General features: G+C 40.7%; 1 protein-coding gene across 1 annotated transcript in view; it reads left to right on the top strand.

Annotated features, from left to right (window-relative positions):
- The first annotated feature begins 1,709 nt into the window (after positions 1 to 1,709).
- Positions 1,710 to 16,772, top strand: part of SORBS1 (sorbin and SH3 domain containing 1) — a 194,427-nt gene continuing 179,364 nt past the window's right edge. The window contains exon 1 of the mRNA XM_018564475.1: positions 1,710 to 1,853. The gene's annotated coding sequence lies outside the window, so the exon portion shown is untranslated. The remainder of the gene's footprint in view (positions 1,854 to 16,772) is intronic.

Here is a 16,772-nt window from a genome sequence, read left to right as displayed (position 1 = left end):
CACAGGATATTTGCTGCGTGCATTATATTATGAACCAGTAAAAGTGCACCTGTGCTGTGAACAGAAAGAAAGTCTCAATTCTAGAAAAAATCCTACTGATGTGAATGTACAACACAGTGTAAAGGAGTCTGGGAATTGTAACCTATAGCACAGCATACAAAGTGCCGTGGGTGAAATGTATTGCATGGGAAAGCATGCAGTGCAATCTGAAGCATGTTACATACAGCGGAGCATAGTTAACGCGGCTTTTAGCGGTATGTATTGTACCACAAGGGTTCAGTGATCCAGAGTATGTAATGTATAGCACAAAATATAATGTGCTACAGTCAGTACCGGTAGTATGTAATGTACAACATGTTGTACAGAATGAATCCGTCATGATTTTGTCATGCACAGCACAGCACAGCATACAGATTGCCTGAGTCTGTAATACTCAACACAGCATTCAGAGTGCAGCAGTCAGGCTTATGTAATGTACAACATGTTATAATACAAAGTGCAACAGTTCAAAGTATGTAAAGTCCAACACAATAGGGTGCTGAAGTACAAAATTTGTAATATACACCACCGCATACTGGGTGTAGCAGTCGCGAGTGTGTAATGTACAACGTGTTGTACAGACTGCAGCAATCCAAAGTATGTGATGTACAGTATGGCATACAGAGAGCATTGGTCTGGAGTAAACAACTTTCTGTAAATCAATGGCATAGTGGTTAGCGCTTCTGCCTTGCAGCACTGGGGGTGCCTCGTTTGAATCCCGCCCAGGTCACTATCTGCAACGAGTTTGCATGTTGTCCCTGTTTTTGCATGGGTTTCCGCCGGGTTACCCAGTTTCCTCCCACACTCCAAAGACATGTTGGAAGGTTCATTGGCTCCTTTCTAAATTGGCCCTTCTATGTATGCATGTGAGATAGGGACCTTAAATGGTAAGCTCCTTTAGGGCAGGGACTGATGTGAATGTACAACTATGTAAAGCCCTGCTTAAATTGTCGGCGCTATATAAAGACCAGTAATAAATAATAATAATAAATACGCACATTCATGCCCTTCCACGGAACACTTTGAAAACGGACAATATGCTTGCGGTGCCATTACAAATGCCTGGTGACAAAAACACGGTACGCCTGTAGCAGAATCTGCTACATGGGATACTTTCCCACTTTGTCGCGCATGCGGCACCCATTGAAATCAATGGGCATCTTGTGGCAAATGTGGGTCAAAACGCACGGGAACGGACTGCAAAGGTGTGAACAGGAACTTGATAATTTACAGCACAGCATAGAAAGTCAGGAATATGTAATTTACATAGTGTGAATAATATACGCTGCTGCGTAGAAATGTCATTCATGTACTCCACATTGTTTCCCTATGCTGCATTCTATCATTACATTTACTAATTTTAAAAAAAAGTAGCTAATATGTTTCATTCTGAATTTAAACAAATACCTCACATTATGAAAAAAATACTAGGAACAGAATGTTTTTGCTTCCTATATTGTAACTGGAAGTTGACGGGCCAAAGTGCAATACACATATGCATTATTGTAGCCTTGATAGGAGTGCTTAGAGTCCAAATCCTGACACTTTCCCTCTTTTGCTCTTTGCATCCAGTAGGAATCCCTGCTAGATTTTTTCCCCTGTCTGTATTCTAATGAGGAGGCAGGGCAGGGTGATCTGGGAGGGCTGCCTCTTTGGAATCTCAGTATGTTTTGTGTGTCAAGCTGTTTGTCGGAGTTTAAATGAACAAATGCATGGCTGTGCCATAGAAAGGACTACACTGAGCTGATATCCTGCTAGCTATCTTATTACAACCTTTTGGATTTGTAAACTCCTTGTAAGAAGGAGCAACAGACGTAAGTGCTTTTATCTCCTTGATGCATGGGAAAAGGCTATGGTGCTTTGGAACTGAGCTGTGGAGGCTGTATGATCTTTGCATTAGGAAGTAAGAGACTTTTCACTTTGTCCATTGCTGACATGTGGTGTTCATTGTGAAAGTGTGTGTGTGCATATAATTCATGGCCACATTAAACTGCATGCAGTTGTATTATTCTGGAATGGAAACGTTTGTTCTGCCTCTTGCAGATGGAGTTTGCTTTACTAAAATAGGGAAAGTCTTGTAATACTGTACACGTCTGACTGAATTTTCCATTAGTGTATGACTAAGCCATCTATTTACTTACTGCAAATGAGTGTGTTCTGCAGGAACCAGTCTGTTTCTGCAGTCCATCTGTCTTCAGTTGGTCGATTTGACATGTTGTAGATGGCTGAAGTCATTGAGTAGTTTGCCAAGGCTGAAAACCAGCACACGGATTAGAGCATGTAACAGTGAAAACTATTGTCTGTTTACATGAATATAATCAAAAATGATTTCATATAAGCAGGATATCTAGAACGCCTCTAAAGTTCTTTTCCTGCACAGTTTTGCAGCTGGGGCTAATGCTTTCACTGACTTGACATGTGAACCAAGCAGCAATTGCTAAACTCAGCAAATAGTCCAAATCCCCATGGTCTGCTGGAAAGTTGCCTGAAAACAATAGTGCATTTTGCATCTCTTTGGTCTAACACAATGCCGTGATGCTTTAATTAATTGAAAATAAACACCTTGGATAACATAAGCCCTGCAGCAAAATGTGTACACCTCATAGTGTAATCCTGGAAGATGGTTAATTATTAGCTGCATGTCAGTGCGTTTGGAAAAAAAAATTCAAAACAACTACCTTTTCTTCAAATAGCAGCATTTCACGCTTCACGTGCCATTGATTACAGATATTGTCTTCATTGCCACCTGGCAAATACTTTTTCCACTCTTTGGGAGTGACTTGAAATGGCATATATTTAGCCCTGCATGGTACCTCCATGGATTGCAAGGCTAAAGGCCGTTTTCTTAAAAAATGGTTTAGAATCTTTCCCATAAAAAGCTGTGCCGATCTCAGAACCTTATTAGGCTGAGAGTTAGGAATGCACTGCTGTAACCCTAGAAGATGTTTAAATGAATGACGTGTTTGTGATTGCCTCTCTACATCCGCATGTTGTGTACGAGATGCTACGCTGCCCATATTAGCCAAAGCTTTTATTTATTGTATGTACGTTTTGGTTTACTCTGCAAGAATCTGTTGTGTTTTGAAACAGTTATTCTAAATGAAAACTGTTGGTGGTGGTGTTTGCACTTTGTTTTACTATTATGTGTGTTTTCATAGTTGCATATGTTCCAGGTATTTATGATCTGTGTTCACCTTATACATAAGCCAAAGGGCAAAGCATAGCAACCAAGAGAAATTATCTTTTAATTAAAACTGATGAAAAGTAAATTCCAGTTGGTACACGCTTCACAACTTGAACACCCTAAAACTCTGCCATCTTCCTACTACACAAGCCATAATTTTACATGCTAGCAATAATCTGAATGTTTAGTAGATGTCAGAAAGAGGACATTGAAAGTTTGCTATTTGACTTTAACATCTTGCATTATAGCCATCCATGTACCAATGAGCAACAGGATATTGTGAGGGATTCACAAGTCTCAAGGGCTGTACATGCTGCTTGTATGGAAGTGTTGTAATTCTATCCTGTACAGAGCTCTGTCTGTATGGTTTGTTCTACAGCTTTTCTGTCTGTTGTACTTAATGTGAGGGATTTCAGTTTCCTCTAGAATGGTTGGGCCTGTCCTTGATTCCCTGGAGATTTATGCTGTAGTGTCACGCCCTGACATAACAAGTTATAGAACAGTTCAAAGGAAACCTCAGACCTTTTTGTACTAGATATCTAGAAAGACCATTCAGTGAAATGAGAAGATTCTTGACCCATCATATTTTATTCTGTACTAGTTACTCCCTCACATTAACTACAACAGACAGTTATGCCTGTCTTTGATTTCCCAGAGATGTATGCTGTGTAGTGTCACTCCCTGACATCACTAGTTATATAACCTTCTCTTCGTGTTATACCATTTATTAAGCCATATAAAAATTGAATGAAAAGATACTCACAAATATCTGTCTACACCAATAGCGTATAAATTATGTATCCAGCATAAAGATGACAAACGACATCGGTGTACAGCATCGGACATCAGAGTGTTACATAGAAGCAATATAGCTGACATGTTTCAAGGGAAAGTCCCTCTTCTTCAGAGCATAATGCAATAGTAGTATTCAGCTGACAGCAACAATGTCGTTTGTCATCTTTATGTTGGATACATAATTTATATGCCGTTGGTGTCGACGAATGTTTGTGAGCATCTTTTCATTTAATTTTTATACGACTTAATGTTAATAAATGGTATAACACGAAGAGAAGGTGCTGTTGTTATTCTTTTTTACATGACGTCTGAGGCTTCCCATCCTGTGGTTGCACAGCAGCTCCTTCAAGGTTATTGAATTGAAGTGTGTTTTGGTCCTTCCCTTTTATGATTCGTGAAACCACTACCGAGCGCTCACTTACCTGGCATACGTTAGTTTTATAATAATTTAAAAAAGACCACAGACATTTTTGTAATAGATGTCTAGCTAAGCAAACTTGACTCTACCATTTAGTAAAATGAGAGGACACTTGACCCACCATATTTTATTCTGTATTGTACTTGTTCTCCCACCTGCCGTATTACATATAGATGGACTTTCCCAAAGTGGGTAAATATGGGCTGATAGGGACTTTTCCCAAAGTGGGTAAATATGGGCTGATATGTAAAATGGAAAGTAAAAAGATCCCTGAATTTGTTTCCTCATTGCAAGGCACACTACCACTTTTCTTTTCTGATAGTTTGTGTAAATCAGAGAGATGGAACCATATGATCCATGAAATGGCCATCACCCCTGTCTCTCTTCCAAAGGACTTCCTCTTTGGCTCACAGCACAATCTGGAAAAAGTTGAATAAGACATGAAGTGTGTGATTTAGTGAAAGCTCTCTAAATATCCAGTCAGAACACAAGTTACCAAATGTTTTGCCTATTACCATGTGCGGGTGGCATTGTATATTGTGTTGAACACTACTAATCAGGCTTGTTACATACTGTATTTTTTATCTTCAGGCAGATAGGTAGAATGTACTGGGTTGGTTTTTAATTTACCCATGGATTTGAGATGATCCCTCTGGCTCAACTATGTTGGCATTTTTCATGTGACGACTAGTGCACTGAGGGTAGGTCTATCACAGACAGGAAGGGGAGGGGGTTTGCCTGCCCTTCACCTCCATCCACCATAGACATGAATTTATATGCTCTGGTGATCTAAGCAATCCCGTTACACAGGTCTATTATCTATGGTCATCTTTATTCTAGAAAGGCCACTTGTGTCCCTCAGGCCAGATTTTCCATAACAGGCCTTCTGCAAGCCTGACATTCCTGAATAGGAGGCAGTTCAGCAAAACACACTTTGTTTTAAATATTTATTCTTTACCCCTTGTTCTTACAGGTAGGCAAACAAATACAACAGTGATATGCAGCTAATCAAAAGTATTTAACGGATCTGAATACAAGAAACTGAAATCTGATTGGTTGCCACTAATGACACTTTGTACATTACCATTGCTCTTTCCGAAGCCCTATTGAACTCTGATAATCTGATATAGTGTCAGTAAAGAGAGGATTGACAATGTTTGTTAAATGTAAATTTGTATATGTATTGTATTCTTGATTTGTAGTTAAACTTGAATGAACCTCTCGTATATTAGAAGGCTCCCCACCTGCCGAGCTGCCTTGTGTCATCTTCTGTAAGCCTCCCACTCTCCAGCCATGTTGGTTCTGCTCATCTTAATGATCTAGTAACATCTGGCACTCATAATAATAGGGAGTTAACAACATTTACATGGTGGGAATGGTTGAGCAACATACAAGACAGGTCTTTAGTCATTTTTGTTTCTCACAGTGGGATTTTATTGAATCTGTCATTTCCATGTTTGTGTTTCCTCTCCATCACAAGATTGTCATGTGTCTGGCTTACTTCATAGAAGTCACAGTAGCTGAATGAGCATAGCACGCTGAAGAACTTCTTTCAACCGAACCAGTATCATGGCTAAATACTGTGAAAACAGTCTGCTTAATTATTCACACTGGCATTTCATAATCCTAATCCTGTATCATGTATCCAGCAACAGTTATGAGTGGTAACCTATTTTGTGATTTTTAGTATGTTTAAATTTTCTCTGTAGGTACTTATGCATAGGCTGACCCGATGGCAAAGCATTGGGCTTTGTTGGAAAACCTGTCCCAATCGCTTCTGTACCCCCTAAGATAAGTGGCAGATGAGCATATGCCTTCCCTGCTAATCTTCTTACCCTCCTCTCTCCATTGACAAGAACTTGCTAGCACTGCATAGCTAAGCTGACAAGTTTCTGAAGCACTGTTCCATTGTCCTTTAAAGTGGACCTTGCATCAAAATGGCAGGGTTCACTAATCCTTCAGACCTACATTTGTCCCATGTAAAAACACAGAAAAAAAACACACAGGAAAAAATTGAGTATATTTACCCACCTGAAGATCCCAACTCTTGTAAGAAGAAACTAAGTAAGTAGAAAAATCGCTTTTAAATGTCCAACACAAGAAATCCCATGATTTTCAATGGCCCCTGTTCACTCATGAGCAGCAAAACACCAAATGCAGAAAAAAGTACATGAGCGTTTATGGCAGTTTCAAGCTCGTTTTTCCCCCAAAGACTTCAATGGAAATGCCAGGAAACGTGCGGCAGAAGCATGTTGCACATTTTCGTGCGCGTTTTTGCATGTTTCTACGCACGTTTGTCCATTTGACCACAATGTTTCTTGAGCTGGCAGTCAAAACGTGCGTCTTCATGTGCGAGTGTTTCCACGTGTGTAAAAAATGTGCCAAACGCGCAAAAACTATGCTGCCTTGGTGTGAACGGGGCCTAATAGGAAAGCAGTTTCTGCAATAAAGGCATAGCCCATCTTCTCGGAAAAAAATTGTAAATGCACACAAATTGATGAAAGATAAAATGTGCATTTTTTATTGTTTTGCATAGGGGCCTGCAATGCATCAGTGGACTGCAATGCTAAGGCTTCTGCAGACTGTTCCCCCAGCTTCATGTCTGTCAGGTTCCTCCATCTCCAGTTCTGAGGTATACACCTTCATTTTATTACCTTCATTTATTGGGCAATAATGGACTACAAGTAGGGTGACACCACTGAACATGTGCTTCATTAAGAACTACGGTATGTGTTCCTTTGCACCCCACCAGTCTGATAAGTGGGGGGAGAAGTTTGAGGGTGAGGCGCTGGGGATGTGACTATATATCATGTTACACTCTAAATATGGGTGTAACATGGATCATGTTCTGAGAGGAGTATGTTTATGGAAGGTTAGTAAATCAGCACCTCTTTTAGCTTTTATATACTTAAGGGAGCAGGATGGTCACAATTAATTGAGTTTGCAATGATTACAGTGTTGGTGTGGAGTACATAATCAGTGGAAAAAAAAACCTGCTAAGAGCAGTAAAGTAGCCCCTCACATTACAAACCAATTGTTCAGTTTCCTTTAGGTTTGCTAACAACCATGTAGAAAAAGACCTTCCTAAATCATCAAATTCATTAAATATACGTTCAGTCCTCTCACCACCCAATTCTTACCTAATAAAGATTACTGTAACATATGGCCAGATTTACATACCGCTTACTTATTGCTCCATTCAAAACTGTCACAGCTGCCCTATACAGGAAAAACAATATTGGTTGTCTCTGGGAGCCAATCAGAATCACCCTGTCGTTAAAACATTGAGAGAACCTGACCAATGGACGTCATTGTATATTTACCTGTATTAGAAAGAATCAATTATGTGTATATCCTTATCCACATGAATGTATTGAGAATGTATGAAATACGGTTTGCGAATATACCAATCAGCAATAGTCATAGAATTAGATACATGTATCCTTGAATTGCATACGAATATCACCACAAGAGAAGTTGTAAATAATATTTTATTGAACTGCATGAATCTTTTAAACCAACAAGAATCTAAAATCAAATAAATATATTTTTTCATATTATATACATCTGAGTCCTTTCCAAACACACTCCATCACAATAGAAATATTGTAAACAATTGCTAAATTGTATATATTTTATATCTAAAGCCAAAGCTTTTTTTTTAATTTTGGATGGTGTAGGTAGGGAATAGTTTGAACTCCTGTCAGGTTTGTTTTGCCATCTGGTCCCCCTATGGCAGAGGTCAGCAACCTGAGGCTCCGGAGCCGCATGTGGCTCTTTCATCCCTCTGCTGCGGCTCCCTGTCCAGGGGCGGAACTACCGAAGAGGCCTCGCTGAGAAAGCGTTGGAATGCTTGACCTATTGGCGGTCACACATTCCACCGCCAAAAAACTGGGCGGGATTACATTGAAATGTGTGACCACTTCACCGGTCACACATTGTAACGCAGTCACAAACTTTGATAGAACACCGCCATCAGTGGGGCACGGCCGGTACCCATGTGAGGGGTCTGGACAGCCTGGGGGGCCTCTTACGTGAGTATCAGCTGTATTAGGGGCGGCATGGCAGAGGTGACAGGGGAAGGGTGGAGGAGGCCAGGCCCCAGTAGCAGGCAAGAGCAGTTGGGAGGAGGTACAGGGAAAGGGACCCCGGCGACCAGCCCACCTGCAGAGTCCCTGCAGAGCCCACCATAGAGAGTCTCAGATGGGCTGTGCAGGATCTATGGTGTGCTCTGCAGGGTCACTCTCAGGTGAGCTCTGCAGGGTCACTCTCAGGTGAGCTCTGCGGGGTCTCAGGTAAGTCCAGAGTTCAGTGCATTACTAAGCCCTGAGTTCAGTGCGTTACTAAGCCCAGAGTTCAGTGCGTTACTAAGCCCAGAGTTCAGTGCGTTACTAAGCCCAGAGTTCAGTGCGTTACTAAGCCCAGAGTTCAGTGCGTTACTAAGCCCAGAGTTCAGTGCGTTACTAAGCCCAGAGTTCAGTGCGTTACTAAGCCCTGAGTCCAGTGCGCTACTAAGCCCTGAGTCCAGTGCGTTTCTAAGCCCACATATACCTATATACATGCTATACGTAGCATAAAGGTAAAAACCGATATATGCCGTGTTATGTTCATTTTAGATGTCAAAAGGGTTTTGTGGCTTCCCGTGTTTTCTTTTCTGTGGGAAAGGGGTCCAAATGGCTCTTTGAGTGTTTAAGGTTGCTGACCCCTGCCCTATGGGGCATCTTCCCTTCACTTCCTGTCCCAAAGACAGAACTGGAAAGTGAGTGGAAATATTTGCAAAGGGAGGAAAAGTCTCCTCTTGCTTGTCACTAGAACAAGTGTCCCCATTAGAAGCATTCCCCTCTATTCCTGTCCTGGTGGCAATTCAAAATATTGGATTTTTTTTTTGTTGACCTTCAGTTCTGTTGACAGTGGTCAGCAGACTGAATAGAGGGCATGAATTTCCCGAACAGGGATATAAACTGGAAATAAAACCTGACAGAGGTTTTACCCATTTATCATTTGATCCAAATTAAAGGGGAAAAACCTAGTATTGTCTTTAAGGTCTGCTGAATCCACAAATGTATAGAAGATCTAGAGCACAGAGCTGTGTATAGGCTGCTTATTATTATTGCTTCATTAGTTGGATTTTCCATGAATTACTGACATTTATGTACAGTTAACTCTAATTTGAGTCACTTTTAAGATGTTCATTATATTCAATAGTATAATGTGGTTAAATCTATAAATATGACCTGCATGAATGTATACAGTGACTCTCGGTGTCGGCCGTGTGAGTCAGGACAAATGTTGATTTTTGTTTTTATACGCTGCAGAAAGACGCTTTTGGAAATGTTTCCCCCTCTGTAAAACACAATGAAAGCTGTTCAGTTTGATCCAGCATGTCATTGCCACTAATTCACCTAGGCCTAAATGACTCAATGCCATCAGTAGTATAAAAGGAGTATGAGGCAATCAACAATTGCTTTTTCTCAATGACCCACAGATGAACCAGAGAGAGTTTGTATTCAACTAATCTTTTTATTTTCCTGGGTAACTGCAGTTTGGCCACTTTGTTGCTATATATTCTGTGTGATCAGTTATGTGCCCATGCCAGTGTACAATGTTTTTTATTATTCTTTTTTAATGAGAATCTGTGACAAATCAAAACAACTGTCAGTTGCCACTGGCCTGGAACGGGTATGTAGCTTTTGACTTAGGAAGTACAGCTTCCATCAAAGGCTTTTGTCACATTTATTTTGATATGTGCCAGGTTCCCTTTAGTGCATTCTTGTCATCAAGTTATCCTGATATTCTATTCCCAGAAATTAGATAACTCTTTCCCAATCACTTGTCTGCGGAACCCTTGGGTTCTTCCAGAGGTTGCTAAGGGTTCTTCCGCTGATTGACTTCACATCTGATGGTGTCTTCATAGTTCCAAGGCTAAAATTACTTGGCAAAACAAGCAGCAGGACACAATTATCTTTTTAGCTGTCTGTAAGGTAGCATTCTGACCACCGCTGTAAGGGTTGCATTCTTTATGTTGACCAGCGTAAGGGGCATTTTCCCAATTGCCCCCTAATCAAATGGCTTAAAAATGTACTGTTTTACTGAACTAGCATAATTTCAGTAAAATCAAGATCAAAATCCAGGAAAAAATATATTTAGCTGTGATTTTTCTTTCAAGCTTTTCAGAAAAAAAAACCTATGTAAATTTAACAATTCCACAACTTCCTTACTGCTCCCTTCGCAAAAGTAATGCTGTCATGGCTTCCCATTTAGCTTTTAGAAAGTGTGATCTTGATCGATTCTTCAGGTACCTGGTTTCTACTGAATGGCAGGAGGCACTAATTGGCTACTTAGTAGGAGCACAGGGGTAGGTGCAATGTGCCCTTTGGCAATGACCAATGTTTGGACAGCATTACTCAGGGAGGTAGGCCTAAAGGAAAGTTACCATAAAGAATAGGTCCACTTTAGATGAGCAGACATGCATGCTCCAATTGTTCTAGTATGCAGTTTGTGCACATACCCCTGAAATGCGAGTTACTTCAGAGTCAATAATGGTCAGTTAAAAAATTCCTTCCTGGGTGATCAACTTTTTCCTTTTGAGAACAACCAGACTTCAGTTCCCATCATTATCCAGTCTGGCCCAAATCAAATGATAATCCTCTAATGCAGCCTTTCCCAACCTTTTTACCACAGAGAAACCCCTGAAAATAATTTCCAGGCCTCAAGGAACCCTTACTAAAAGCAATTGATTGGTGGTCATTTGGTAAAATGCCCCTTACATTGGTCAGTAAGAAGAATGCAACCCTTACAGTGGTGGTCAGTATGCCATCATTACAGAGAGCTAAAAAGGAGATGGTGTCATGTTGCTGGTTTTGCCAAGTAACATTGGCCGTTGAGCTATGCATACACCATCAGATGTGAGGTCAATCAGCCAAAGAACCCCCAGCAACCAATGGAAGAACCCAATGGTTCCGCAGAACCCTGGTTGAGACTGAGTAATCTAGTTTCTGGGTATCATGGAGCCAGAACTTATAGAGGTCAAATGGGGAGCACTCACATTTCAAATACTTACTGAGCACTCTTCAAATATCGAAATGTACACTTCACTGAGCCTTTGAACTAAGAATGTAGCATACAAGCTTTTATGTTATGACACCCTTTCCTGTCCATGAATTTACCAAGCAGGCCCTCCTGATTGTAGGAACAGGAACAGCAGTGTTGCAGCATTTACAAGATTTGGGAGAGAAGCATCTGAATAGGATTGTGTTCTCTCTTGAAATGTAAATACATTTACAATGGTTGTGTGCTTTCTCTAATGATTTGTTGTGTATAGCACACATATTGTCCTAGAAAATCTTTTCATAGAACCAGTGACCCAGGGCAGGAAATGGATTTGTTTAGTCCAGCAGTGCATGTACTGGGGCACTGATGTAATGTCCTTTTCATTTGCTTTCCCACATGTTTCAAACATCCTGGAGCTTTCTTTTAATTTTTTGTGCTTAAGGGAAAAGGGTGATATTGTTATCATTTCACACAGTGGTTGTGTAAGTGCAGACTCCCAACCGAACACAATAGAGTGAGGTGATGGCCTCTTCACTCACCACTGCAAGCTCCCAAGTAGCTTTATATTGACTCAACAATAGGGAGGTGAAATAAAGGAGTTAATTTGTCTAAAGTGTGGCCTTTTACTCTAGTTTCCTATCCGAGTGAGGTTTGGATAATTACTTAAGGGAAATCCTTTCCATGATAAAAGTAAGGAATCGCCATTTTCCACAGGGTATCTCTGATAGACATGCGATGTATAAGTAAAGGAAGAACTGTGGGCCTTAGTTAGAGATACCATTGTGTTGCAAATAAAACATTCTCTATTGCCACAGAACAGCCAACCGAATTCAAATCTGCATTGGGGGAGGACAGTGAAGGGTGAAAGTTTAAAGAGATCTAAACTCCATGGCACACAACAGCATTGTAATAGCAATGCAAATGATAGGCAGCACTCACAAGTTATTTTTGACAGTATATATTGTGAGTGCTGCCTATCTGCTGGCCATCTCTTTCATCAACTTCCTGGATTCCCTACCTACTTAGCAGCTTCTCCTACTGGGGATTATATCTTTATAACATACTGTCTAGAACAGGGGTAGCCAAACTCCGGCCCTCCAGCTGTGGTGAAACTACAAATCCCATGATGCATCTCTCTTCGGGAGTCATGTCTGTGGCTGTTAGACTCTTGCAATGCCTCATGGGATTTGTAGTTCCACCACAGCTGGAGGGCCGGAGTTTGGCTACCCCTGGTCTAGAAGGATAGAGAGGCCGCACACAGATGACATCACTGCGATAAAAACAACTTTATTCAGGCAACAAAAGTGCCAGACCTAAGGCGGGACCAGTGGCACTTTTGTTGCCTGAATAAAGTTTTTTTTATTGCAGTGATGTCATTGATGTGCAGCCTCACTTTTCTTTTAGACAATGGGCTTTGGCGTGTAGATGGACTCCTAGAGGAGGGGCACCTGTTTTCCAGTGGCATCCGTGGAGGAGTGGTTTAACTTAACTACCTTAGTACCGGACTAATTTTTGTAATTTTTGCGCACACATTCTACAAACTGGATTTTTGAATAGAAAATTACTTAAAAAACTAAATTTTTTTAATGCACATGATATTCGCACAAATGATTATCAAATTGATATTTTTAGGTAAAAAAACACTGAAATGAATCTTAGTGCAGACAAAATTTAATACCCTTTTTAGGTAAACTCTAAAAGATGGGGTTACATTGAGTAAATAGATAACACACATGTCAAGTGTTAAACTTGTATGCGCCCGTGCAATGGCGAAAAACTATGGTACTCAAAATTATCCATAAGCGACGCTTTAAAAGCCTTGATCTCCCATCAGTTTAGAGTTAACCAGGAATTATGGTCCTAGAATTATTGCTCCCACTCTGACGTCCATGGTGATACCCAACATGTGTGGCGTAGTTGTCGTTTACGAACACGTGCATATCCTACGCACGCATTTTCATTCACATGCAGATGACTCGGTGGGTTTTAATTTTTTGATAGCCGTGAGCAGGAAGCACTGTGAATACATCACTTCCTGACTCACTGATCACAGAGCAGATCTGGGAATTATGTTCCCTGGTCTGCTCCTGCTTTCCATCCTCAATGTATTTGCTTTGGTCCTGGGTTCCCTAGAGGAGCATGGGACCTGAAAAAAACTACGCCAGGGGTGTGAGGCGCCACCTATGCTGGCTGTTACAAGTGATCTGGACGGCTGTGCAGCCAAGAATTGCAGCAGCAGCCATAATTTTGGTATAACCACTTCAAGACCAGGATGTACAGGTATGTCCTAAGGTCCTGAAGTGGTTAAGTTGATCTTTGTAGCACACTTTATATTTGTTACATGTTCCCATTAAGCATTACATCAATTGCTGCTTACATTTTAAGTTGCTCTTTTCTGAAGACACCTTAACTGAAGGTTTCCCCTTCTAGATAATGGTAAGGAGGGGGCTGAGGGCGGTATGTTTAGGCCTGGTTCACACCTTGGCGTTTTACAGCGCTAATCGACGCGCTGTAAAATGCCCAGCAAGTAAAATCCCATTATTTCCTATGGGCATGGTTCCCACCTGTGCATATTTCAGCACGCTGAAAAACGCCCTACGCCCAAAGAAGTACAGGAGCTTCTTTGGGGCGTATTTCCCGCGCGTATCCATTAGGACACAGCTGGATAGCCCTCGTAAACGCACATTTGTTGCGCGTTTCGTTGTCCGCAAATCGCGGTCAAAACGTGCGTCAAACGCGCATATTACGAACGCCCAAGTGTGAACCCAGCCTGACTGTTGTTAACTCTGTCTGTATTGGCAGAACTCATTATCAGCTGTAAACTAGATTAGAACACTGTCCGTCCTAACAAAGTACTTAAGATTTCATGGCCGGTATGTATGTTTATGTACTTTCCAACAGTCTGTCCCCACTTTGCCCCCCTCCACTTTCACTTTTAAATTGTTCAGAGTAGCTTGCAGTCTGCCCAAATACCTGCTCCAAAGAAACAACTAGAAAGGTAAGAAATATTTTTTACAAAAAATTTTAGGTATGCTGTTTGAATGCGAACATATAACTAACATATTGTGGGTTTCTCTCAAATTTGATTGCAAACATTAAAAAACACTTAACGCAAACCTGTGCTTTGCCCATGCACGGCAAAACCACAGATTAGCTTTAATGCCCCCTTCCCAGGACCAGATACCTTTTTTCTTTGCTCCCCCACAGCTCCTTTAGTCACTGGGAGCAGAGAAAATAGCTGAAAGTTCTGTGCATAAAGGAGCATGTGACTCACTCCATGTGACAGTGCTGGTGCTTAGTTATTGTCCAGAATTGTCAAATAAAGTGTGTAAGTTCTGACTGAAGCAACACTGAGCTTACATAGTGCTGCCTGTCTTCCCTCTGGGTGGCTGAATGGAGGAGGGAAGAAAAGGTTTTTATATGCAGCTAGGGAGAAGGGGTGGATCAGAGTGAACGTGTTCCATTTTTAGAGGTTTATTTAAGTGTGCACTTTAAAAAAAAATGATTCTCTAAGCTAGGGGTGTAAAAAATATGTGCTGTTCTGAGTATCATAATAAAAAGACTGACGCATTCACTGCCAGCCCAGCGTAACCCTCCCCTTCCACACATCCCCTCCCACACTGTGGTTGGTTGCTAGAACCGCCGGCGTCCCAGCAACCAATGGCATGATTGCCCCATTCCCAGCATTTACAGGAGGACTGGACTTCCATCCAGACCTGCTCCACCTCTGCCAACTGAAAGGTATGGATGGGATCTGCTGGGCACTCCTGAATGTAAGAAGGAACTTCATTTAAATTTTATTTCTTTATTTATAAAACTGATTTTTTTTCGGCCCATTAATATTTTATTTATTATTTATTTATTACAGGTATTTACTGTGTATAGTGCAGACAATTTACGCATCGATTCACATAGTGCACATTCACATCAGCCCCTGCCCTCAAGAAGTTTACAATCTAAGGTCCCTGACTCGCATGCATACATACAGGGGCCAAGTTAGACTGGAGCCAATTAACCTACCAGCATGCCTTTTGAAGAGTGTCAAATTGTAAAATATACAATGTGGCTCTCGTACTGAAGAGTTTGAAGACTACTGCTCTAGAATATTGGCTAATCTAGCCACACTAAAACACTAAAGGCAAGCCAAAAGAAACCCAGGCAAGCACAGGGAGAACATGCAAACTCTTTGCAGATAGTGATCTGGCTGGGATTTGAACTCGGGACCCTACTGCTGCGCTGTGCTGCCCCAAATGTATGCTTTTAAGGATATATAAGCAGAAAACTTGTGCACAGTAAAACCTCTCACCGATACATTGCTGTAGAAATAATCAGATGATTGTAACTTTTTATAACACCAATACTGTAACTGACCTTTTTCACAATATTACATCAGCCATTATGACAGCAGGCAGGCATTGAACTGTTAAGTGGCTGCATAACCACCCTCATCTGTATACAAGGTGACCACTAAATACATAGTCAAGCCAGTATGAGAATAGCATTTTATAAATACACAGGTTATTACTGGAATGCTGGCAAAAATCAATACATTTATTTTCACTGACTTTTACGGATAGTTGTAAATAACCCTCAGTTTTTAATAGACTGTCCTTACATTCTAGGAAAGTCCCAAATTCAGGAAATATGGATATGGTAAATGTATCTGTCTGTATGTCATCATGAGCTATGTGTATGACTATTAGGTTTGATTAAAGGAATTTGTGATGCAAAATGTGGTTCTCTATAGCAGCCAGCCTTTCATCATTCTGGTTTGATAATTTTTAAAAATGTTGTTAAGGGGAAGTCTCAAATCTGGACTGCAGAAATCAAGCTGGTTAGGTGATTGGTTGCTATAGACAATAAGATTTTTGTAATTTTTTTTTTTTTAGCTATAGCTTACTTTTTGTACATTAGCTCTACTAGGTTCAGCTCTTGTTGAAGTATAAACATACCAGCATAACTCCTTATCTCATGAACATTCTATCAAAATGTGCTTAAATCCCTGATGGCTTTTCATCTAAGGTCATATGTTTCACTTTAAGGAAAATCCCAATTGCATAATCAAATCAATAAAAGGTCCTCTGTAAACCCCTGAAAATATAACTTGTTTTAAACAGTTCATTGTGTTATTGCTTTTATAAAGTTGGTTTATTTGTAGGTTATTATGGGCGATCTGTCTTTACATAAAGCCCTATTTTTGACATACAAATTGATCGTTGAAATATGCCTATGTAAGAATTTCAGTGGGCACCAGCTGAAACTCTCGAGAACAGATATTCTGTTACT

Source organism: Nanorana parkeri, unplaced genomic scaffold (genome assembly GCF_000935625.1).
Source record: "Nanorana parkeri isolate BGI_ZX_2015 unplaced genomic scaffold, ASM93562v1 scaffold753, whole genome shotgun sequence".
NCBI classification, from domain to species: domain Eukaryota; kingdom Metazoa; phylum Chordata; class Amphibia; order Anura; family Dicroglossidae; genus Nanorana; species Nanorana parkeri.
Note: the sequence above shows the minus strand (reverse complement) of the source record. Positions and strands in the feature narration are given on the sequence as shown.